At 47.4% G+C, this 25,284-nt stretch overlaps 7 non-coding genes across 7 annotated transcripts; all 7 read right to left on the bottom strand.

Moving 5' to 3' along the window:
- Positions 1-740: 740 nt before the first annotated feature.
- Positions 741-821, bottom strand: LOC142872076 (small nucleolar RNA SNORD115). Its single transcript, XR_012920317.1, has one exon. It is a non-coding gene; the product is annotated as a small nucleolar RNA SNORD115 (small nucleolar RNA).
- Positions 822-2,134: 1,313 nt separating this feature from the next.
- On the bottom strand, positions 2,135-2,215 carry LOC142872075 (small nucleolar RNA SNORD115). The gene has a single exon (XR_012920316.1). It is a non-coding gene; the product is annotated as a small nucleolar RNA SNORD115 (small nucleolar RNA).
- Positions 2,216-3,531: 1,316 nt separating this feature from the next.
- LOC142872074 (small nucleolar RNA SNORD115) lies at positions 3,532-3,612 on the bottom strand. The gene has a single exon (XR_012920315.1). It is a non-coding gene; the product is annotated as a small nucleolar RNA SNORD115 (small nucleolar RNA).
- A 1,313-nt stretch (positions 3,613-4,925) lies between these two features.
- Positions 4,926-5,006, bottom strand: LOC142872073 (small nucleolar RNA SNORD115). Its single transcript, XR_012920314.1, has one exon. It is a non-coding gene; the product is annotated as a small nucleolar RNA SNORD115 (small nucleolar RNA).
- A 1,316-nt stretch (positions 5,007-6,322) lies between these two features.
- LOC142872072 (small nucleolar RNA SNORD115) lies at positions 6,323-6,403 on the bottom strand. The gene has a single exon (XR_012920313.1). It is a non-coding gene; the product is annotated as a small nucleolar RNA SNORD115 (small nucleolar RNA).
- Positions 6,404-7,716: 1,313 nt separating this feature from the next.
- On the bottom strand, positions 7,717-7,797 carry LOC142872071 (small nucleolar RNA SNORD115). The gene has a single exon (XR_012920312.1). It is a non-coding gene; the product is annotated as a small nucleolar RNA SNORD115 (small nucleolar RNA).
- A 1,316-nt stretch (positions 7,798-9,113) lies between these two features.
- Positions 9,114-9,194, bottom strand: LOC142872070 (small nucleolar RNA SNORD115). Its single transcript, XR_012920311.1, has one exon. It is a non-coding gene; the product is annotated as a small nucleolar RNA SNORD115 (small nucleolar RNA).
- Between the last annotated feature and the right edge of the window lie 16,090 nt (positions 9,195-25,284).

Below are 25,284 nucleotides of genomic sequence, written 5' to 3'. Positions count from 1 at the left end.
CCCCAACCCTTCGCAGGGAACCTCAGAAGCCCAGGCCTCCATGCGCCCACCCCACGGACACGGGGAAGCCCAAGGCTGCGGACCCCGGGCCGGGCCCGTCCGCCTCCTCTTTGTCTTGGCTCAAGCATCAGCGCCCAGTCACAGCCCCGATAGGGAGCCTAGGACCACGTGGGCGTGTCGTGGCAGGGGTCCACACGGCCACTCCTTTCTGGGAGCCCATGTCCCTCCCTAACTGCAAGGGAAGTCTGCGCTCAGAAACAGAATGGGGATCCTCCGAGGACGGCGTCCTCGAGGACCGTCCCCCTCAAGGACAGAGGAGCACCGGGTCCACTGCGCCATGCGCGTGCCACCGGGAAGCGCTCTTGGCCCAAAGCGCACGCAGCCTCGGACAACTCATTGCTTCTCCGGCGCTCATGGCTCAAGACCCCAGCCGTGCACTCACCTGGGATCCTGACTGCCTTGGGGCCAGCCTGGGCAGCACGGCTCCCTGAAAGACACGACGGGGGCAGCACGAGCTCAGCACGCGGCCAGGGTGCTGCAAACATGCCCTGCCGCTGGACAATGGTCCCCCTGACGCCCAGCGCACACAAGGAGCTTGGGGTGCTCACTGCGCAGGGCATGCACCGGCTCGGGTCCCCCGGGATGGCCTGCAGGGCCTCCAGTCTCCGGCTGAAGAGACCGATCGCCCCGCACGGGAGAGCTGCAGGCCAACGTCCCCTTCCAAAACGCTCCCCTAGGCTGGGCCTCAGCGTAATCCTATTGAGCATGATTTTTAAGTCATCACCTCTCTTCAGACCATATGAGGTTCTCATCATCGACCCTGCCCAGGGCGGCCCCTCCCCATGCACACACGCCCTAGGACCCGGAGCAGCTCACCACAGGGCCATCTCGGAGAACAGGGGGCCACGGAGCACACGAGTTGCGGCACAGGGCAAGCTGCGCTCCGCTTGGACCACCACTGCGCCGATCGCGCTCGTTCTGAGGGAACTCTCTCCGGGGACGCTAGCTGCCTTGGAATGTGGACGACAGTCGGTCCCCGAGGAGTCGCATTCCTCTCGGGAATCGGTGGCCGGCTTACCCATGCATTGCCCACAGGGACCTGAGGGGGCATCCCGACCGGGGAATGCTTGCGGAGTCTGGGGGTCGCTTGCCCCTCCCATCGCATTGGGGTCCAGAACACGCGAGGCGCACCGCCCGCTGGGCTTGGGCCAGGCGACGCGCTTCCCGCCCTACAGCAGGTCAAGGGCCTCCCACTTCTCCTTCCTGCCAGGATGCACCCAAGGACCCGGGTACGGCCACCGTACCCGGTCAACTGGACCTGAACCCCACTCACTCGTGACCCAGGGCCCGGGTCAGGAAGCCGCGTGCAGCCCCATGCCCGCCAGGCCCACCCCCCAATCCTTTACAGGGACCTCAGAAGCCCAGGCCTCCATGCGCCCACCATGAGCTTCTCATGGCCATGAGAAGTCAAGGGCTGTGCACCCGAGGCCGGGCCTGTCCACCTCCTCTTTGCTTGGGCTGGAGGCTCAGCTCCCTGCCACAGCCCCGATAGGGAGCCCGGGACCACGCGGGCCTGTCGTGGCAGCCGTCCTCGCGGCCACTCCTTTCTGGGAGCCCCTGTCCCTCCCTAACTGCAAGCGAACCCTGGGCTCGGAAACAAAAGGGGTACCCTCTGAGGACGACGTCCTCAAGGATCGTCCCCCTCAAGTAGGGAGGAGCGAAGGGTCCACTTCGCCATGCGCCTGCCAGAGGGAAGCGCCCTTGGACTAAGGCGGAGCCTTGGACAACCCATTGCTTCTCAGGTCCTGGCTCCAGCCCCAGTAGGTCCACTCACCTGGGATCCTGAGACTGCCTTGGGGCCAACCTGGGCAGCACGGCTCCCTGAAAGACACGACGGGGGCCATACGAGCTCAGCACGCAGCCACTGGGCCGCAAACATGCCCTGAGGCTGCAGAAGGGTCCACCTCACACCCAGCGCACCCAAGGCGCTTGGGGTGCTCACTGCGCAGGGCATGCAATGGCTCGGGTCCCCCGGCATGGCCTCCAGGGCCTGCAGCCTCAGGCTGAAGAGACCGATGGCCCCGCACGGGAGAGCTGCAGGCCAACGTCCTCTTCCAAAACGCTCCCCTAGGCTGGGCCTCAGCGTAATCCTATTGAGCATGATTTTTAAGTCATCACCTCTCTTCAGACCATATGAGGTTCTCATCATCGACCCAGCCCCGGGCGGCCCGTCCCCATGCCCACATGCCCTTGGACCGGGAGAAGCTCACCACAAGGTCCATCCGGGAGACGAGGGAGCCACGAAGGACAGGAGTTTCGGCACAGGGCGAGCTCTGCTCCGCTTTCAGCACCACTGCGCCTTCCACGCCGGTTCTGAGGGAACTCTCTCTCCGGGGACGGTATCCGCCCGCAAATGTGGAAGACGGGGTCGGTCCCAAGGCAGTCACATTCCTCTGGGGAAGCGGCGGCTGGCTTACCATGCATTTCCTCCAGGGACCTGAGGGAGGATCCCGACCGTGGAATGCTTGCAGAGTTTGGGGGTCCCCTCCTCCACCCATTGCATTTGGGGGCCAGAACACGCAAGGCGGACCGCTGGCTGGGCTTGGGCCAGGCAACGCGGGTCACGCTTTACGGCAGGTCAAGGGCCTCCCACTTCTCCTCTCTGCCAGGATGCACCCCAGGACCCGGGTCCGGCCACCGTGCCCTGTCAACTGGACGTGAACCCCACTCGCTCACGACCCAGGGTCCGCAACACGAAGCCACGTGCACCCCCATGCCTGCCAGTCCCTTCCCCCAACCCTTCGCAGGGAACCTCAGAAGCCCAGGCCTCCATGCGCCCACCCCACGGACACGGGGAAGCCCAAGGCTGCGGACCCCGGGCCGGGCCCGTCCGCCTCCTCTTTGTCTTGGCTCAAGCATCAGCGCCCAGTCACAGCCCCGATAGGGAGCCTAGGACCACGTGGGCGTGTCGTGGCAGGGGTCCACACGGCCACTCCTTTCTGGGAGCCCATGTCCCTCCCTAACTGCAAGGGAAGTCTGCGCTCAGAAACAGAATGGGGATCCTCCGAGGACGGCGTCCTCGAGGACCGTCCCCCTCAAGGACAGAGGAGCACCGGGTCCACTGCGCCATGCGCGTGCCACCGGGAAGCGCTCTTGGCCCAAAGCGCACGCAGCCTCGGACAACTCATTGCTTCTCCGGCGCTCATGGCTCAAGACCCCAGCCGTGCACTCACCTGGGATCCTGACTGCCTTGGGGCCAGCCTGGGCAGCACGGCTCCCTGAAAGACACGACGGGGGCAGCACGAGCTCAGCACGCGGCCAGGGTGCTGCAAACATGCCCTGCCGCTGGACAATGGTCCCCCTGACGCCCAGCGCACACAAGGAGCTTGGGGTGCTCACTGCGCAGGGCATGCACCGGCTCGGGTCCCCCGGGATGGCCTGCAGGGCCTCCAGTCTCCGGCTGAAGAGACCGATGGCCCCGCACGGGAGAGCTGCAGGCCAACGTCCCCTTCCAAAACGCTCCCCTAGGCTGGGCCTCAGCGTAATCCTATTGAGCATGATTTTTAAGTCATCACCTCTCTTCAGACCATATGAGGTTCTCATCATCGACCCTGCCCAGGGCGGCCCCTCCCCATGCACACACGCCCTAGGACCCGGAGCAGCTCACCACAGGGCCATCTCGGAGAACAGGGGGCCACGGAGCACACGAGTTGCGGCACAGGGCAAGCTGCGCTCCGCTTGGACCACCACTGCGCCGATCGCGCTCGTTCTGAGGGAACTCTCTCCGGGGACGCTAGCTGCCTTGGAATGTGGACGACAGTCGGTCCCCGAGGAGTCGCATTCCTCTCGGGAATCGGTGGCCGGCTTACCCATGCATTGCCCACAGGGACCTGAGGGGGCATCCCGACCGGGGAATGCTTGCGGAGTCTGGGGGTCGCTTGCCCCTCCCATCGCATTGGGGTCCAGAACACGCGAGGCGCACCGCCCGCTGGGCTTGGGCCAGGCGACGCGCTTCCCGCCCTACAGCAGGTCAAGGGCCTCCCACTTCTCCTTCCTGCCAGGATGCACCCAAGGACCCGGGTACGGCCACCGTACCCGGTCAACTGGACCTGAACCCCACTCACTCGTGACCCAGGGCCCGGGTCAGGAAGCCGCGTGCAGCCCCATGCCCGCCAGGCCCACCCCCCAATCCTTTACAGGGACCTCAGAAGCCCAGGCCTCCATGCGCCCACCATGAGCTTCTCATGGCCATGAGAAGTCAAGGGCTGTGCACCCGAGGCCGGGCCTGTCCACCTCCTCTTTGCTTGGGCTGGAGGCTCAGCTCCCTGCCACAGCCCCGATAGGGAGCCCGGGACCACGCGGGCCTGTCGTGGCAGCCGTCCTCGCGGCCACTCCTTTCTGGGAGCCCCTGTCCCTCCCTAACTGCAAGCGAACTCTGGGCTCGGAAACAAAAGGGGTACCCTCTGAGGACGACGTCCTCAAGGATCGTCCCCCTCAAGTAGGGAGGAGCGAAGGGTCCACTTCGCCATGCGCCTGCCAGAGGGAAGCGCCCTTGGACTAAGGCGGAGCCTTGGACAACCCATTGCTTCTCAGGTCCTGGCTCCAGCCCCAGTAGGTCCACTCACCTGGGATCCTGAGACTGCCTTGGGGCCAACCTGGGCAGCACGGCTCCCTGAAAGACACGACGGGGGCCATACGAGCTCAGCACGCAGCCACTGGGCCGCAAACATGCCCTGAGGCTGCAGAAGGGTCCACCTCACACCCAGCGCACCCAAGGCGCTTGGGGTGCTCACTGCGCAGGGCATGCAATGGCTCGGGTCCCCCGGCATGGCCTCCAGGGCCTGCAGCCTCAGGCTGAAGAGACCGATGGCCCCGCACGGGAGAGCTGCAGGCCAACGTCCTCTTCCAAAACGCTCCCCTAGGCTGGGCCTCAGCGTAATCCTATTGAGCATGATTTTTAAGTCATCACCTCTCTTCAGACCATATGAGGTTCTCATCATCGACCCAGCCCCGGGCGGCCCGTCCCCATGCCCACATGCCCTTGGACCGGGAGAAGCTCACCACAAGGTCCATCCGGGAGACGAGGGAGCCACGAAGGACAGGAGTTTCGGCACAGGGCGAGCTCTGCTCCGCTTTCAGCACCACTGCGCCTTCCACGCCGGTTCTGAGGGAACTCTCTCTCCGGGGACGGTATCCGCCCGCAAATGTGGAAGACGGGGTCGGTCCCAAGGCAGTCACATTCCTCTGGGGAAGCGGCGGCTGGCTTACCATGCATTTCCTCCAGGGACCTGAGGGAGGATCCCGACCGTGGAATGCTTGCAGAGTTTGGGGGTCCCCTCCTCCACCCATTGCATTTGGGGGCCAGAACACGCAAGGCGGACCGCTGGCTGGGCTTGGGCCAGGCAACGCGGGTCACGCTTTACGGCAGGTCAAGGGCCTCCCACTTCTCCTCTCTGCCAGGATGCACCCCAGGACCCGGGTCCGGCCACCGTGCCCTGTCAACTGGACGTGAACCCCACTCGCTCACGACCCAGGGTCCGCAACACGAAGCCACGTGCACCCCCATGCCTGCCAGTCCCTTCCCCCAACCCTTCGCAGGGAACCTCAGAAGCCCAGGCCTCCATGCGCCCACCCCACGGACACGGGGAAGCCCAAGGCTGCGGACCCCGGGCCGGGCCCGTCCGCCTCCTCTTTGTCTTGGCTCAAGCATCAGCGCCCAGTCACAGCCCCGATAGGGAGCCTAGGACCACGTGGGCGTGTCGTGGCAGGGGTCCACACGGCCACTCCTTTCTGGGAGCCCATGTCCCTCCCTAACTGCAAGGGAAGTCTGCGCTCAGAAACAGAATGGGGATCCTCCGAGGACGGCGTCCTCGAGGACCGTCCCCCTCAAGGACAGAGGAGCACCGGGTCCACTGCGCCATGCGCGTGCCACCGGGAAGCGCTCTTGGCCCAAAGCGCACGCAGCCTCGGACAACTCATTGCTTCTCCGGCGCTCATGGCTCAAGACCCCAGCCGTGCACTCACCTGGGATCCTGACTGCCTTGGGGCCAGCCTGGGCAGCACGGCTCCCTGAAAGACACGACGGGGGCAGCACGAGCTCAGCACGCGGCCAGGGTGCTGCAAACATGCCCTGCCGCTGGACAATGGTCCCCCTGACGCCCAGCGCACACAAGGAGCTTGGGGTGCTCACTGCGCAGGGCATGCACCGGCTCGGGTCCCCCGGGATGGCCTGCAGGGCCTCCAGTCTCCGGCTGAAGAGACCGATGGCCCCGCACGGGAGAGCTGCAGGCCAACGTCCCCTTCCAAAACGCTCCCCTAGGCTGGGCCTCAGCGTAATCCTATTGAGCATGATTTTTAAGTCATCACCTCTCTTCAGACCATATGAGGTTCTCATCATCGACCCTGCCCAGGGCGGCCCCTCCCCATGCACACACGCCCTAGGACCCGGAGCAGCTCACCACAGGGCCATCTCGGAGAACAGGGGGCCACGGAGCACACGAGTTGCGGCACAGGGCAAGCTGCGCTCCGCTTGGACCACCACTGCGCCGATCGCGCTCGTTCTGAGGGAACTCTCTCCGGGGACGCTAGCTGCCTTGGAATGTGGACGACAGTCGGTCCCCGAGGAGTCGCATTCCTCTCGGGAATCGGTGGCCGGCTTACCCATGCATTGCCCACAGGGACCTGAGGGGGCATCCCGACCGGGGAATGCTTGCGGAGTCTGGGGGTCGCTTGCCCCTCCCATCGCATTGGGGTCCAGAACACGCGAGGCGCACCGCCCGCTGGGCTTGGGCCAGGCGACGCGCTTCCCGCCCTACAGCAGGTCAAGGGCCTCCCACTTCTCCTTCCTGCCAGGATGCACCCAAGGACCCGGGTACGGCCACCGTACCCGGTCAACTGGACCTGAACCCCACTCACTCGTGACCCAGGGCCCGGGTCAGGAAGCCGCGTGCAGCCCCATGCCCGCCAGGCCCACCCCCCAATCCTTTACAGGGACCTCAGAAGCCCAGGCCTCCATGCGCCCACCATGAGCTTCTCATGGCCATGAGAAGTCAAGGGCTGTGCACCCGAGGCCGGGCCTGTCCACCTCCTCTTTGCTTGGGCTGGAGGCTCAGCTCCCTGCCACAGCCCCGATAGGGAGCCCGGGACCACGCGGGCCTGTCGTGGCAGCCGTCCTCGCGGCCACTCCTTTCTGGGAGCCCCTGTCCCTCCCTAACTGCAAGCGAACCCTGGGCTCGGAAACAAAAGGGGTACCCTCTGAGGACGACGTCCTCAAGGATCGTCCCCCTCAAGTAGGGAGGAGCGAAGGGTCCACTTCGCCATGCGCCTGCCAGAGGGAAGCGCCCTTGGACTAAGGCGGAGCCTTGGACAACCCATTGCTTCTCAGGTCCTGGCTCCAGCCCCAGTAGGTCCACTCACCTGGGATCCTGAGACTGCCTTGGGGCCAACCTGGGCAGCACGGCTCCCTGAAAGACACGACGGGGGCCATACGAGCTCAGCACGCAGCCACTGGGCCGCAAACATGCCCTGAGGCTGCAGAAGGGTCCACCTCACACCCAGTGCACCCAAGGCGCTTGGGGTGCTCACTGCGCAGGGCATGCAATGGCTCGGGTCCCCCGGCATGGCCTCCAGGGCCTGCAGCCTCAGGCTGAAGAGACCGATGGCCCCGCACGGGAGAGCTGCAGGCCAACGTCCTCTTCCAAAACGCTCCCCTAGGCTGGGCCTCAGCGTAATCCTATTGAGCATGATTTTTAAGTCATCACCTCTCTTCAGACCATATGAGGTTCTCATCATCGACCCAGCCCCGGGCGGCCCGTCCCCATGCCCACATGCCCTTGGACCGGGAGAAGCTCACCACAAGGTCCATCCGGGAGACGAGGGAGCCACGAAGGACAGGAGTTTCGGCACAGGGCGAGCTCTGCTCCGCTTTCAGCACCACTGCGCCTTCCACGCCGGTTCTGAGGGAACTCTCTCTCCGGGGACGGTATCCGCCCGCAAATGTGGAAGACGGGGTCGGTCCCAAGGCAGTCACATTCCTCTGGGGAAGCGGCGGCTGGCTTACCATGCATTTCCTCCAGGGACCTGAGGGAGGATCCCGACCGTGGAATGCTTGCAGAGTTTGGGGGTCCCCTCCTCCACCCATTGCATTTGGGGGCCAGAACACGCAAGGCGGACCGCTGGCTGGGCTTGGGCCAGGCAACGCGGGTCACGCTTTACGGCAGGTCAAGGGCCTCCCACTTCTCCTCTCTGCCAGGATGCACCCCAGGACCCGGGTCCGGCCACCGTGCCCTGTCAACTGGACGTGAACCCCACTCGCTCACGACCCAGGGTCCGCAACACGAAGCCACGTGCACCCCCATGCCTGCCAGTCCCTTCCCCCAACCCTTCGCAGGGAACCTCAGAAGCCCAGGCCTCCATGCGCCCACCCCACGGACACGGGGAAGCCCAAGGCTGCGGACCCCGGGCCGGGCCCGTCCGCCTCCTCTTTGTCTTGGCTCAAGCATCAGCGCCCAGTCACAGCCCCGATAGGGAGCCTAGGACCACGTGGGCGTGTCGTGGCAGGGGTCCACACGGCCACTACTTTCTGGGAGCCCATGTCCCTCCCTAACTGCAAGGGAAGTCTGCGCTCAGAAACAGAATGGGGATCCTCCGAGGACGGCGTCCTCGAGGACCGTCCCCCTCAAGGACAGAGGAGCACCGGGTCCACTGCGCCATGCGCGTGCCACCGGGAAGCGCTCTTGGCCCAAAGCGCACGCAGCCTCGGACAACTCATTGCTTCTCCGGCGCTCATGGCTCAAGACCCCAGCCGTGCACTCACCTGGGATCCTGACTGCCTTGGGGCCAGCCTGGGCAGCACGGCTCCCTGAAAGACACGACGGGGGCAGCACGAGCTCAGCACGCGGCCAGGGTGCTGCAAACATGCCCTGCCGCTGGACAATGGTCCCCCTGACGCCCAGCACACACAAGGAGCTTGGGGTGCTCACTGCGCAGGGCATGCACCGGCTCGGGTCCCCCGGGATGGCCTGCAGGGCCTCCAGTCTCCGGCTGAAGAGACCGATGGCCCCGCACGGGAGAGCTGCAGGCCAACGTCCCCTTCCAAAACGCTCCCCTAGGCTGGGCCTCAGCGTAATCCTATTGAGCATGATTTTTAAGTCATCACCTCTCTTCAGACCATATGAGGTTCTCATCATCGACCCTGCCCAGGGCGGCCCCTCCCCATGCACACACGCCCTAGGACCCGGAGCAGCTCACCACAGGTCCATCTCGGAGAACAGGGGGCCACGGAGCACACGAGTTGCGGCACAGGGCAAGCTGCGCTCCGCTTGGACCACCACTGCGCCGATCGCGCTCGTTCTGAGGGAACTCTCTCCGGGGACGCTAGCTGCCTTGGAATGTGGACGACAGTCGGTCCCCGAGGAGTCGCATTCCTCTCGGGAATCGGTGGCCGGCTTACCCATGCATTGCCCACAGGGACCTGAGGGGGCATCCCGACCGGGGAATGCTTGCGGAGTCTGGGGGTCGCTTGCCCCTCCCATCGCATTGGGGTCCAGAACACGCGAGGCGCACCGCCCGCTGGGCTTGGGCCAGGCGACGCGCTTCCCGCCCTACAGCAGGTCAAGGGCCTCCCACTTCTCCTTCCTGCCAGGATGCACCCAAGGACCCGGGTACGGCCACCGTACCCGGTCAACTGGACCTGAACCCCACTCACTCGTGACCCAGGGCCCGGGTCAGGAAGCCGCGTGCAGCCCCATGCCCGCCAGGCCCACCCCCCAATCCTTTACAGGGACCTCAGAAGCCCAGGCCTCCATGCGCCCACCATGAGCTTCTCATGGCCATGAGAAGTCAAGGGCTGTGCACCCGAGGCCGGGCCTGTCCACCTCCTCTTTGCTTGGGCTGGAGGCTCAGCTCCCTGCCACAGCCCCGATAGGGAGCCCGGGACCACGCGGGCCTGTCGTGGCAGCCGTCCTCGCGGCCACTCCTTTCTGGGAGCCCCTGTCCCTCCCTAACTGCAAGCGAACTCTGGGCTCGGAAACAAAAGGGGTACCCTCTGAGGACGACGTCCTCAAGGATCGTCCCCCTCAAGTAGGGAGGAGCGAAGGGTCCACTTCGCCATGCGCCTGCCAGAGGGAAGCGCCCTTGGACTAAGGCGGAGCCTTGGACAACCCATTGCTTCTCAGGTCCTGGCTCCAGCCCCAGTAGGTCCACTCACCTGGGATCCTGAGACTGCCTTGGGGCCAACCTGGGCAGCACGGCTCCCTGAAAGACACGACGGGGGCCATACGAGCTCAGCACGCAGCCACTGGGCCGCAAACATGCCCTGAGGCTGCAGAAGGGTCCACCTGTCATAGTCCTAATGACTACCTCTTTCTTGGAGCCCTTGTTTCTCCGTACCTTTAAGTGAACTCTGGTTAGAACATAATTCTTGTCCTTTCAGTAACTAAAATCAATTTACTTGCTTATCTCTAGGTTTCATTTTAGTGAAGTGCTCAGGTAGTTTTTGAATTCTCAATCTGTAATGGCAAAGTTCATCCTTTTTTATTCATAATATAACCACCTTTATACCCCATCTTTGCTTCTCTGAATGTTTTTCATATGCCTAATACTCGATTCTTCCCCTAAATACGTAAAATCCTATACATCAGTTCTACCAAATATACACTGTAGTGTTTGAACTACCACAGTTGTGGTTGTGAAAATTCTTTAGCTATATTTTTGCATCATTACCAGATGTCCATTCATAAATTCTTTCACAATTTCATCTTATTTTTTGTCAATTGTTTTATTTTGCATCAGCTTTTGATTCTATCCTGTTTGCATCTGATTTATATGTTTCTGCAACCATCCAAGGTAGTTTACCAGTATTTCTAAGATTACCAGTACTTCTAATAGTTTGCAATCATAAGAGTTTGCAATCATAAGAGTTTGCAATTATTGTCCCTATTTCTATTTTCCCCCTAATATTGCATTTGATAATCCTTTTTAGCTTGATCATAGCACCATTTTATTCCCTGTGTAAAATATTTTCATAATGTTAATGTCTATTGTATACAAGTAGAATTGAATTTACTCATAATATCTGTGGTAATATTTAAAAAGGCCAACTATTTATTTATCCTAGATGTCTTAAATCTGAGGTCTGGAGACTGCCAGGTTTAAATAGGGTAGGTCTATTTTATGGGATGATGTGTTTTCAGGCTGTTGAAGAAATAAACCCTCATCATTTTAGCTGTGATATTTTCTCCTCAACTGTATATCAATTCAGTTTTGTGAATCTGCACCCCAATGGCTATTTAAGACATAGAGCCTTTGGAGTTTTGTGATACTGTTCAGGGACTTTTAATTTGACCATAATTATATCGAGGCTTAATTAGCTAAAAATTTCTTCTTATCTGCATATTCAGTCACACAAATTATGGTGATAATTAAGATTGTTTTATTTTATTTGGGTAATATTGATGTGTCTGTGAGAAGACTTGAATTATTCTACTTCTTTTAAATTTAAACCATCCAACTGATGAGTCTGAAGTATTATGAGATCTGATCAGAACCTGGGCTGATAATAATTAAAAGAAAAATAAAAGAAAATTAAGTATTATGACAAAGAAAGCAGTGTCTAGAGCTCTCACCCTTTATTGAGCACAATTTGTAATCAATGAAAATTCCTTGAGATTGAGATACTAATTTTTAAAAGATGTACTAATATTTTATAAGCTTTAACTGTTATGTTATGAAATAAAGTATCAAAATTATAATGGCCAATATAATATGAAGAACATACCAAAATAGTATATCTTTTCTGTTGTCTGTCCATAAGAGAAACTTTTCCCTTCAGCTTGTATATATTATAATTGACTATCTGGAGAATTTAACCTTATGGTCTTAAATGGGAGTTATAGCCCACTCAATTATAAGTGTAGGTCTCACATATGAAACATGCATGCATTTGGTTTTCTCCATCATCTTGATATCAATGTGAGTAATGAACAACACCTAGTAGGATTCTGTTCAGTGTAGTGACAATCAGTCTGTCATTGGAACAGTTTGATGTAGACTGGGTCTCCTGTTCAATATCATTGACACACATTCCCAGGAGGATTTTCCAGCTTCTGGCCACATGATGGCAAAGTGAGCCTCTTTAAGTATTATATCTGAGCATAAGGGTTTTCCATTGTATCAGAGAATAGGATAGGCTCAAACCCAATATTCACTGATCTTCCAAACTCAAAGGAAGAGATGCTATGCTTCCTTCAGCAATTTAACGTTCTTTTTAAATAAACCCATGGTAAGGCTTTGGGCCCCTGTACAGTGGCCTAAATTCTTTAGAGTATGGTTCATTCATTCTACTTGGCCAGAAGGCTGGGGATAATAAGGAATAGGCACATTGTTTATATTTGTAGAATATTACAAGGCTCTTGAATTACCACAGATACAAAACAACCTTCCCTATTGGATTCTGGATATACAGGAATTCCAAAGGTTAGATATGATACAGTAAGTGCTTGATCACTGTTTGAGCATCTGCCTTCACCCATCCAGACACCAATACTCAACATAGCCAAAAATATTTAATATCTTCTAAAGGTGGAAGTTCCATTAAGTTTGTGTGCCATCATATCTGACATAACATTGGTCTTAGTAGGTTTTATTGACTTATCTTAGTCATCCACTGTAAATAATTTTTCTGACAAAATAAATTTTTCTGACAAACAGCGTATCTTCATATTATGTCCTGAATTATTTGATTCTATTACAAGTATTATAAGATTCCAAGTTTTCAGTATATTCCTTTTGTTTGAATGAGTTTGTTGTTATCATGAAAAAGCTATTCAATCATATAACAATTAGAATAACAAAATTTTCATTATGTAATTCTCACTTTCCTATGGTGTTCTTAGCTCTCTTTGATTCTTAATTTTCTAATTGTTAGAAAGTTGGCTATTTCTGAAATTATAAATGGGAATTCGTGGATAGAAGTGATAGGGGTTTGATTCGTCCAGTTCAAATCTCAATAGCTGCTTTATAGCTAGGTTTGCAAATTGATTTTTTAGATATTTCATCTTGTTTTCTAGTGTTAGCTAAAGAATAAATTGCATAAATCTGTTACAGAAGTTTGAATGACTCTAATAAATCATTACTTAGTTTCCCATGTGATATTTTAATTCCTATTTGTGTTAGCATCTACGCTTTCAGAGTTGTCCAGTCACATGACAGACCACAAACACATACTTACTAACAGCACTGTATAGATATCTGCTTTAAGACTAATGGCTAATTTAACAACTTGTATAGCAGTTACAAGTTTTGCCACTTGGATTGATTTTATATTTGGGAGAAGAGAAGCCTGTAAAACTTCATGAAGGTTGACTACTGCAAAGCATGCTTATATAGTCCCTTGCTGATCTTTTACACAGGAGATATCAGAGAATATTCAGTCAGCACTGGGAATAGGAATATTAGATAAACCAGACCAAGCTCCAGGATCTTCCTCAATGACTGTGAGTTAACTTAGTTTGTCAAGGTCTAGCCACAGAATAGCTGTCAGAAGGTTATACTTGCCTAGCATAGCCTTAGGAATAGACAATAAGACTTGTTCATATCTAGTTTGGCATCACACTGACAACTGTGATATCTTATGAACTTGTAAAATAGTAGTTACAGCATGAAATGACTGTCAGTAAGTTAAATTTCCCAAAGTCAAAGCCTGACTGATCCTTTTCAGTCAGGTGAGTGGCTGCTGCTATACCTGTATCATGACATTCCCAGAGCAAGAAAATCTACTAGCCCAGAAAAGTAAGCAATATGCCCATACTCAAGGCCTAATTTTGAAGTCACACATGATTATAAGTATCCTAATCTCATAACAGAAAAGGTGGAACAGTTGATCAAAGTTAAAATCTCCTAATACAGGTGGGGAAATGACAGCTGTTTTAAGGGTGTGAAAGACTTCTTCATCTTACTTTGACTATAATAAAAAGTTCTGGTGGTGTTTCATGTAACATATTAGTGTGAGGCTTAGTCTTTTCAGAAAAGGCAGATATCCACAATCAATCCTCACAATTGGTGGAATTTTTTTTTTGTAGTACGTTGTTTTGTTTGTACATTAGACTATCTTCAGGATGCAACTATCTTCCATCTTCCAAGAATACATATCCCAAATATTTGACTTCAGTTTGATAATATTGCAACTTATGTAGGGAGGCTTTATGTCCTGGTAGACTAGGAAATTTAGTAAAGTTAAAGTGTTGTCTTTACCAGCACATAAGGTATTAGTGGCTATCAATAATAATTAGCATGGAACCCTAAGATGAGGATGATTCCTTTTCTTGTAAATGCCTAGAGAATATAGTAAAGTGAATCTCTAAATCTCTGGGGGATCCATTTCCACAAATATTGAAAACCTCTACCTTTGAAGGTAAACACAGTCAGGAAACTTGACTCTTCAATCAAAGGTACAGAACAGAAAGTTGAACATAATCCTGTTACAGAAAAATATGTAGCTGACTCAGGCACAGATGTTAAGATAGTAGTGGCAACATTGGGTACCAAGGTGTCAGAAGAATCACAACTTGTTTCTCTCAGATCAATGTACAGGTCTATAAACAGTTTGACCTTTCTTGTAAAATTCCCCTTCCTTTCTCACAAGTAATATAGTATTATGAGGTCTATGTGCCTTTTTCATTAAATCCTGTTTTTCTATTTCTCTAATTACTGGTTCTATACATTGTATTTGAGTTCAAAATAGAGAAGATATTCTACACATGATCAAGGTTTTTATTCATTGTAAGTTATAACAATGGTGTTGATCCCTTTTATAAGTCACTATCATTTGTTCCTAGGACCCATAAATATGTTTTTTTTCCTGTAATTTGGGAGGCCTTTTCCAGCATGTGACAAGACTGCCAGTCTCCCACAGCCCTACTTTGTTTCAGAAAGTACATATTTAGCAACACAGCTACCTTGAATCCTAGGAGCTACACAGATGAAGCTTTGACTCAATCTAGAGTCAAAAATGTCATAGCCCTTAGTCTATACAGCAGGTTCCTTCCTAACAGATTACCAAACATGTTAGGAGACAAGGCATAGTCTTCTAAGAGAGGAGTATTTGTGTGGGAACCTCAGAGGAGAAATAACAGGTAGAAGATATTCCATAAATAGTCAGATCTTGAATGTTTTCCTGGGTTAGGGTAAAACAAAAAAGGTCAATAGGAATTGCAGAATTCATGGCTCCAGTATCTACAAGAATGGGTAAGAAAAGATTAAGGTAGGAGAAAGAAACAGGTACAAAAATTTATACCATTCCCATCTCTGAGGTTTCCTCATTATGTTAATTTTGTCCATTACTTTGCACCATTCGCAAATTATTTTGTTTCATTTCATGAGATGAAGATCTCCTTGAGGAGATAGTAAAGCTTCAGAGTTAGGCATCCCTTGCATCTTCCTTAATCTCTTCCATGATCCCTTTTTCTAATGTCTTGATTTTTTACAACAGTGATATATGGACTTTCCATTAGCTTGTGCCTGCTTATTCATTGGTGGGCCTAGATAAGGGTTTGTTCCTTTGTGAGTAATTATAACTGGGCAGCTAATGCTGTAGTCTTAAGTTTATTTTTGTCTTATCTTTCTCTTCATTTATCAAAGCTGGGTGGGTCCCTGCCACCTACTACTTTTTCCCTTACTTGTGTTTGAATTCCTGGCAACAAAAGTGCCATAACAATGGAGAGGATTAAAGGCCTATTCTGGTCCATCCATAAATTTATATATATAAATGTAGAAAATAATTTAGTGAACTATGGTGAAAGTCAATGGGGGAACTCAACCACCTTCTGAGTGTAGAATTTAGCTTCTTCCAGTCCACTTTCTATAGAAAGGTTTCAAGGACTGCTATCATCAGGTTGGGTGGCCAAAGCACAAAGAGTAATCTAAGTTGTTGGAAAAAATGGATAATTGTGAAATAACTGGACTCCTGGGTCCTTTTCTTCCTTATGTGGGGGTTCTCATTTGGTCCCTGTTGTGCCTGCTCTATTAGTCAGACAAGTCAACTGGAGGCAACAGTCCATGAACATCCAGAGTGTACCTCCCCAATGTGCAGAGCTATAGATTGAAAACACACTACAGAATACATTGGGAAATTTTTGTGGCTCTCCTCAGAGCACTAGAAAATAATTCTTAAGATAGTTAATGTCAGGTGGAGAAAAGGGCATATGAATTCTTACTATTTGGGGTCCTGCCAGCAGTCCTGGATAATTTCTAACAACAATTGGAGCTGTTGAGATTCCAAAAGGCAAGGGCTGATATTCTTCATATTGAGATGAAAAGTTGATTTGTATGGCACCATAGTTTAGTCTTAAATTTGCCATTCAGTAGTCTGACTCCATTTTTATTCCCTTTCTTCCAAGTTACTAGGACAACCACTTGCCAACCTGATGCTTTCATTCTATTACAGTCTCTAATCTAAATTCTCCATGACTACTTGTTATTTTCTCTAATGACTTCTGTTTTCATAGCTATGTTTTGCGTAGCCTATGGCATCCCAAATGCCCTCCCAAAATGGGTCTCAGCATAATACTTATGAGGATAATTTTTACATAATCAAATTTCCTCATGACACAAGCTGTGGCATTCCTCTTATATACACATGTATTTAGTCCTGAAAATTCTAACCAGGATTTGCATCATTAAACCCTATGCCAACATATTTTCAAGTTTGGGCAGATTCAGTGTGGTTAGTTTGGATAAGAGGACAGATAATCCTCTTCTTCATAAGTCTTTATCCAAGACTTTATTCAAGGAGTAGGGCAGTAATCAAAGGTGAGAATTGTTATTTCCTTGTACTTATGATACTTGTAAAAAGTAAATAAGATACCAGGAAGCTCCTAATTTTATTGAATTTTTATATCTATGGGCAAATAAATATCTTGATCTCAACCTCTGGGTGTGATTGCCAGGATACTTGACTATTCATAGTCCATCAGTGATCTATAAATATCTTAACACATCGCAAACCTGAAATGATGTAACATAGATGAATTCATCTACTTGCACGTTTAGATCCAAATATTTCAACATAGAAATCATACCAATGAACCACAAAATTTTCTCCACTCTCAGTCTAAACAAGCCCAGGTAAAAAGTGAAAGTCTTATGAGCATCCCATCATATATGGCACTCATGAAGAACCCATATGATATATCTGCCGTCTGGAAGAATGAATCTAAATTCCTTAGAAGAAAGTCTTCACTAGAATGAAGATCTATTTAGAATTTCTCAGCTACAAAAAGCAAACTTAATCTATGTAATGGTGCATATCCTGCCAGCTAGACTTACCGCAACACATTAAAATCACAAGGAAAAAAAGAGAGGTATAATTCCCCCAAATTATGAGAATGAACCACTAAAATAAGGTTAACATAAAAGAAGGAGTTGTTCAATTGGAAGGAAACAGAGATGGATGAAATAAGTTTCCTATAGGGGATTCATTATCTGAAGTCCACAAATAGAATTCCTATTTGAATGGTGCTAGGAATATGTAATTCATCATAGAGATGTTATCAATGAATCACAAGATTTCTCAATTTTCAATCAAAGCAAAGCTTCAGTATAAAGCAGGGGTCCTCAAACTACGGCCCGCAGGCCACATGCCGCCCCCCCCCCCAGGACACTTATCTGGCCTGCTGGGTGTTTTTGCCACTGTTGCCTGTCCTGCTTAGCTGCCTACTCATCCCAGGCCCACAGTGTGCACTCTCCAATGGTCTGAGGGACAGTGAACTGTCCTCCTGTTTAAAAACTTTGAGGACCCCTGGTATAAAGTTAAATTTTATGATAGGATCTGTGTGGGTCACTCATGGTAAAGAATTAGCCACAACAATATCCATGTTCCCTGAATGAATGTGTGTATATCCAAGGTTTACTTATTCCTTCAACTCCTCATGGGCACTTTCTTTTCAATTATTGCTATTAGAAATGGTGCTACCATAAGCATTCATGTATATATATTTTAGGTCAACCTTGTATGAATTTTTGTTAACTATACATATATGAGTTTATATTGCCTCCATCCAACTTTAGTGAATACTGTCTATGAGTATTCTAAACAAACATATAGCTAGACTTTTTAATTTTATACAGATCTTTCTCAATTTATGATAGGGTTATATCGCAACAAAGACATTTTAAGTTAAAAATATTACAAGTCAAAAATACATTTAAGATATCTAACCTCCTGAACATGATAGCTTAGCCTACCTTAAACATGCTCAGAACATTCACATTAGCCTACGGTTGAGCCAAATTATCTGGTGACATGGTACACATTAGAGTATTGGTTGTTTTACCCTCGTCATCATGTGACTGGCTGGGAGCTATGGCTGGCTCTCTGATGCTGCCTAGCATTACAAGAGTATCATACTACCTATCACTAGCCCAAGAAAAGATCAAAATTCAAAGTATGGTTTTTACTGAATGTACATTGCTTTCACACCATTGTAAAGTTGAGAAATCATGAGTCAAACCATCATAAGTCAGGGACTATCTATATATACTGGTGGATGTTTATTTTATCTGATTGTTGTGTGAATTATTTTTCTCATGCTGGATGATGTTGAATATCTTTTCATAAGCTTATTAGCCATTTGGATATCCTGTTTTGGGGAGTACCTATTTAAATTTTTTATTACTATTTGACATGTAAAAGTTTGTCTTTATATAATGGTCCTTCATTGAATATAAAACTTTCATAAACAAAAGTTTTAATTTTGATGTAAACTAATTCATCAATGCTTTCCTTTATGGTTAGTGATATTGGTGTTTCATTTTAATTCTTATCTTTCTCCCAAATTATGATGACACTCTCCTATGTTATGTTCAAGAAGCTTTATTGTTTTATCTTTCATGTATAGATCAACTTTACACCTAAAATGATTTCTTTGTATGATTTAAAAAAGAACTCAATTTTTTTTCCATATTGATATCCAATAGATTTGGCATCAACTATTGAACAAACCATTCTTTTCTCACCATCCAGCAGTGGTATTTTTTTTAATCATAAATCGATAATCATATAGCTGTTGATCTATTTATGGAGTCTATATTTTGTTCCATTGGGCTAGTTTTCAGTCTTTTGTCAGTAATTGTAACCTTACAATGGGCCTTAAAATTTGATTGTGTAACTCATGCAAACTGGTTCATCTTCATCAAAGACTATCTTGGCGCCTCTTGACTCTGTATCATATATAATATTTGAAATAATATTGACAAATAGAACCCAAATCTAATGAGATTCACATTTGGAATGCTATCACTTTGGATTGTTAAATGAATCTGGGAGACAATTAACATCTACAGTATATGTAACTGAATATCTGCCAATCTAAATATATCCCCCCATTTGTAAGGTATTAGTTATTTCCTTTCCATACTGTTTTGTAATATTTTGTATAGATTTTTTCCTATGTAATTGATGTTTCTGATATTCTGCAAAATTTTTCTTTATAAAACTTCATTTTTTAATTCATTTCATGTGGAAGTACATTTAATTGTACTTATTTGCTTTTTAACCCAGCAACTTTACTCAGTTAACTTCCTAATTTTAATTGCTAATGTTGAGATTTTGTTGTCTGTAAATAATGAAATCTATACTTTCCATTTCCAATCCTTATTTCATGCCTTACAGCCCTACTTAGGACATCCAGTATAGTGTTGAATGGAAATGATGAGAGAAAAATCACAGTTCTATTCCCAGTCTTAGGAAAGCTTTTAATACTCCATTATCAATAATTTCACAATTGATGTCTTTTTATAAATATCATCTATTCTCATTAAATAATTTTATTCAATTCCTTGGTCCCAATTCCTAGCTCTAATAGAGAGAATTATTAGAAATAGTTTTTTAAAGCCAGGCGCGGTGGCTCACGCCTGTAATCCTAGCACTCTGGGAGACTGAGGCAGGCAGATTGCTCGAGGTCAGGAGTTCGAAACCTGCCTGAGCAAGAGCGAGACCCCATCTCTACTATAAATAGAAAGAAATTAATTGGCCAACTAATATATATATATAAAATTAGCCGAGCATGGTGGCGCATGCCTGTAGTCCCAGCTACTCGGGAGGCTGAGGCAGCAGGATTGCTTGAGCCCAGGAGTTTGAGGTTGCTGTGAGCTAGGCTGACGCCACGGCACTCACTCTAGCCTGGGCAACAAGCGAGACTCTGTCTCAAAAAAAAAAAAAAAAAAAAAGAAATAGTTTTTTAAAAAATATTTTATCAAATGTTTTTTCTTTCTCTTTTGAGATGATACTATAATTTTTCTCCTCTCTTGTGTTACTATGATGAATTACATTGAATGATTTTTAATCCTTCTTAAAATGAACTTATTTTAGAAGGCTTAAGATTTATTTTAAAAAATGTAAAGCTGGCACAGAGTTCCCAAATCCCCCACACCCGACACCTAGTTTCCCTTATTGTTAACATCTTCATATGGCACATTTGTCACACTCAATGCACCAATATTGACACATTATAATTAACTAAAGTCTAGTTTATTCACATTTCCATAGCTTTTTTCTTAATGTTCTATTGCTGTTTCAGTATCCCACATAGGATGTTATATTACATGTAGTTGTCTTATCTACTTAGGTTTTTTCTTGGCTGTTACACTATCTCAAGCTTTTCTTTCTGATGACCTTTATATTTTGAGAAAAACTAGTCAAGCATTTTGTAGAGTGCCTCTCAAGTGAGATTGTCTGATGATTTTTCTCATGATTATACTGAGCTTAAGGGCTTTGGTGAGGAATATCATAGAGGTAAGACATAATTCTTATCACATCCTATCAAGGTTATTGATGTTAATCTTGATTACCATGCTGAGATAGTGCTGTTAGGTTTCCCCACTGTAAAGTTACTCTTCCCTCTCATTCATCATTTTCATACCATATTGTTTGAAAGAAAGTCGCTATGCATAGCACACACTTGAGGAGTAAGGAATTATGCTCCACCTCCTTAAAGAAAAGTGGAAAGTTATGTGGAGATACCTCAAAGAGCTACAGGTAGAACTACCATTTGATCCATCAATCCCAGTACTAGGCATCTATCCCAAAGAACAAAAGACATTTTATAAAAAAGACATCTGCACTCGAATGTTTATAGCAGCACATTTAACAATTACAAAGATGTAGAAACAACCCAAGTGCCCATCAATACATGAGTGGATTAATAAAATGTGATATATGTATACCATGGAGTTCTAATGAACCACAAAAAACAATGGTGATATAGCACTTCTTATATTATCCTAGATAGAGCTGGAACCCATTCTACTAAGTGTAGTATCACAAGAATGGAAAAAAAAGTACCACATTTACTCACCATCAAATTAGTATTAACTGATCACCACTTAAGTGTACATATAGTAATAACATTCATCAGGTGTCAGGCAGATGCACGGGAGAGAATGGGTATATACACACCTAATGGGTGCAGTGCTCACTGTCTGGTGGATGGACACACTTGAAGCTCTGACTCTGATGGGGCAAAGGCAATATACATAACCTAAACATTTGTACCCCTGTAATATGTTGAAATTAAAAAAATGAAAAAGTATCTACAAAAAGTATTATTAATAATATATAGGCCGGGCGCGGTGGCTCACGTCTATAATCCTAGCACTCTGGGAGGCTGAGGTGGGCAGATTGCTCGAGGTCAGGAGTTCAAAACCAGCCTGAGCAAGAGCAAGACCCATCTCTACTATAAATAGAAGGATATTAATTGGCCAACTAATATATAGAGAAAAAATTAGCTGGGCATGGTGGCACATGCATGTAGTTCCAGCTACTCGGGAGGCTGAGGCAGTAGGATTGCTTGAGCTCAGGAGTTTGAGGTTGCTGTGAGCTAGGCTGACGTCATGGCACTCACTCTAGCATGGGCAACAAGCGAGACTCTGTCTCAAAAAATAATAATAATAGGCCGGGCGCAGTGGCTCATGCCTGTAATCATAGCTCTCTGGGAGGCTGGGACGGGCGGATTGCTCGAGGTCAGGAGTTTGAAACCAGCCTGAGCAAGAGCGAGACCTCGTCTCTACTATAAATAGAAAGAAATTAATTGGCCAACTAATATATATAGAAAAAATTAGCCAGGCATGGTGGCGCATGCCTGTAGTCCCAGCTACTCGGGAGGTTGAGGCAGGAGGATCGCTTGAGCCCAGGAGTTTGAGGTTGCTGTGAGCTAGGCTGATGCCACGGCACTCACTCTAGCCTGGGCAACAAGTGAGACTCTGTCTCAAAAAAAAAAAAATAAAAAATAATAATAATAATAATAATATATGGAATTCTTCTGCACAAGAAATTTGTCTATTCTCCCCAATATATTTATTCATTCAATTATCTATATCAGTATAGATTCATAGATGTTTATTTTATACTTTGGATTATAATCCAATGTTATGCTATTTGTCTTGCTTAAATTATTCCAGCTTTGACCATTCGGAGCTCTTTTGGTTGGTTCCTATGTCCCTTTGATGTATCTCCATCAATGTGTAGTGATTACTTTAGTACTTTATTCTCTGTAGCACTATAAGATGCTCTAGGCTTATCTTACACATTTATTGCCCAGTCCTGGAATTAGCCATTTCTGCAAGATCTGCATCTATTGTCACTAGAATGTCATTGTTTCTAGGCCTTCTCAGCTGACAAAGTAAGTAAATATGAATGCCCAATAACTACACACACACATCTGTAAATATTTATGTGTGACTACCTGTATGTATATTAAACTAAACATGAGTTTATACTGATGTTCCCAACTTTAATCCGTTATAAAATGGATAACAGCTTTTTCTCCTGTTTGTCTGTAACCTTTCTTTCACTTTAGCAATAAAAAACTTATACTATCTGCTAGCCATTTACTTAATTGTTCAATTTGATATATATATATATACACATATATGTATGTGTATATATATATGTTCAGAATTGCTAACTCATACACACACACGAAACAACTTTATCAAGTAGAGTACAATGCTTTCGTACAGTTATTTTGCCTTTAGTCTTACAGATTCCACTCATTTTCAAAGTTACTTCAGTCAGCAATCTCATTAATAAGGTTGTTTGATGCATTTGTAATACAGCTGGGTTCTTTTGTCACACATTATATTCTATCACAGGATCTTCCACCTCCTAAATGATTTTTTACAATTTGTATACCTTAAAGTTCATTCTTTTTGCTTTAAAGTTCTATGGGTTTTGACAAATGTATAGTATCATGTATACACTATTACATTATTACACAGAATAAATTCACATAGATTCATAGGTTGCATTTATCTATTCAAACCTTGCCACTTCACCCAAACCCCTGATAACCACTGATAGCTATAGTTTTGCCTTTTCCAGAATGTCATATAAATGGAATAACACTGTATGTATCCTTTTCAGACTGGCTTCTTTAATTTAGGAATATTCATTTAAGAATTATCCATGTCTTTGTGTGGCTTGATGGGTTACTTCTTTTTATTACTTACTTCTTCATTCCTCAAGCAGCAAGAAAAATAATAGATGCTGCAGACCTGTTTGAACTCCACCTGCCTTCCTTTTAGGAAAGTTACAAACTTAAAAACTCTTATTCCCTAGACTTTCTTGCAGCTTGAATCCGGAGTACTAATAGTCTCTACCAATTAAATGAACTTGTGCTATGATTTATATTGTTACAATTTCTTTTTAATTAGTTCTTGCAGTCTCTGTCTTCAGAGTGACCATAAGCCAAGATAGCCATCTCTCTCAGAGAGCCCTGACCAGAAGAAAGTTGGGTTCAGGTGTGTTGGTCAGGTAAGACACATGTCATAGTTTATTTATCCATTCAACTATTGAATGGCATTTTAGTTAATTCCAGGTTTTGGCAATTATGAATAAAGCTGTTATATTCATTTGCTGGATTTTGTGTAAACATCATTTGGGTAAATACTTAGGAGCATAGTGGCTGAATGTGTGGCAGGACTATGTTTAGCTTTATAAGAAACTTTCAAACTGTCTTCAAAAGTGGCTATGCCACTTTGCATTCCCATCATCAATGAACGTTGTTTGTCTCCTCACTAGCAGTTGGCATTATCAGCCATTCCACTATGTACTATGTATGTAATGGTATTTTATTGTTTAATTTGTTACTCCCTAGTGTCAGAAAATGTTGAGCATCTTTACATATGCCTGTTTATCATCTGTGTATCTTTATTGGTGAGATGTCTGTTCAGATCTTTTGTCCATTTTTTAATTGGGTTGTTTGTTTTCTTACCATTGAGCTTTAAGAGTTCTCTGCATAATTGACTAGAAGACTTTTATCAGAAACATGTTTTGAAAATATTTTCCCCCAATCTGTGGCTTGTCTTTTTAATGACTTAACAGTGTACTTTGCCAAGCAGAGCTTTTGATTTCTTTAAAAAGTCATACCTACCATTTTATTCATTGATTGATTGACTGACTGACAGATGGAATCTTCCACTATTAGCCAGGCTGGAGTGTGGTGGAATGATCATAGCTCACTACAACCTCAAACTCTTGGGCTCAAGCGATCCGTCTGCCTCAGCCTCCTGAGTAGCTGGGACTATAGGTATGGCGTTAATTTAAAAAAAAAAAAAAAAATTAGAGACAGTGTCTCACTATGTTGTCAAACTCCTGGCCTCAGCCTCCCTAGTAGCTAGGATTACAAGCATGAACCATTGTGCTCAGCTCTTACCATTTTTTTCTTCAAGGCTTGTACTTTTGGCATTGTATCTAAGAACTCATCACAAAACCTAAAGTCACATAAATTTTCTCCTGTTTTCTTTTAGATGTTTTAAAATTTTGCATTTCCTATTTAGTTGTATGATTTTGAGTTAATTTTTGTAAAACATATAAGACCTATCTCGGTTCACATTTTGCTAACTTTTTTGCATATGGATATCCCCTTTTTCCAGAACTATTAATTGAAAAAAATACCTTTTCTGTATTGGATTGCCTCTGTGACTGTCAGAGATCAGTTAACTATGCATGTGTGTGTCTAATTCTGGGCTCTCTATTCCATACTATTAATGTATGTGTCTATCTTTTTCCCAATACTACAATGTCTTGATTCCTGTAGCTTTTTAGTATTAATAAAAGTTTTAATTAAAATCAAGCATTATGAGGTCTCTTCCTTTGTTCTTCAGTATCGTGTTGGTTATTCTAGGTCTTTTGTCTTTCCATATAAACTTTAGAACCAGTTTGTCAGTATCTACAAAATAGCTTGCTGGAATTTTTAATAGATTGCATGGAGTCTATAGATCAAGTTAGGA

Source organism: Microcebus murinus, chromosome 7 (genome assembly GCF_040939455.1).
Source record: "Microcebus murinus isolate Inina chromosome 7, M.murinus_Inina_mat1.0, whole genome shotgun sequence".
NCBI lineage: Eukaryota > Metazoa > Chordata > Mammalia > Primates > Cheirogaleidae > Microcebus > Microcebus murinus.
Note: the sequence above shows the minus strand (reverse complement) of the source record. Positions and strands in the feature narration are given on the sequence as shown.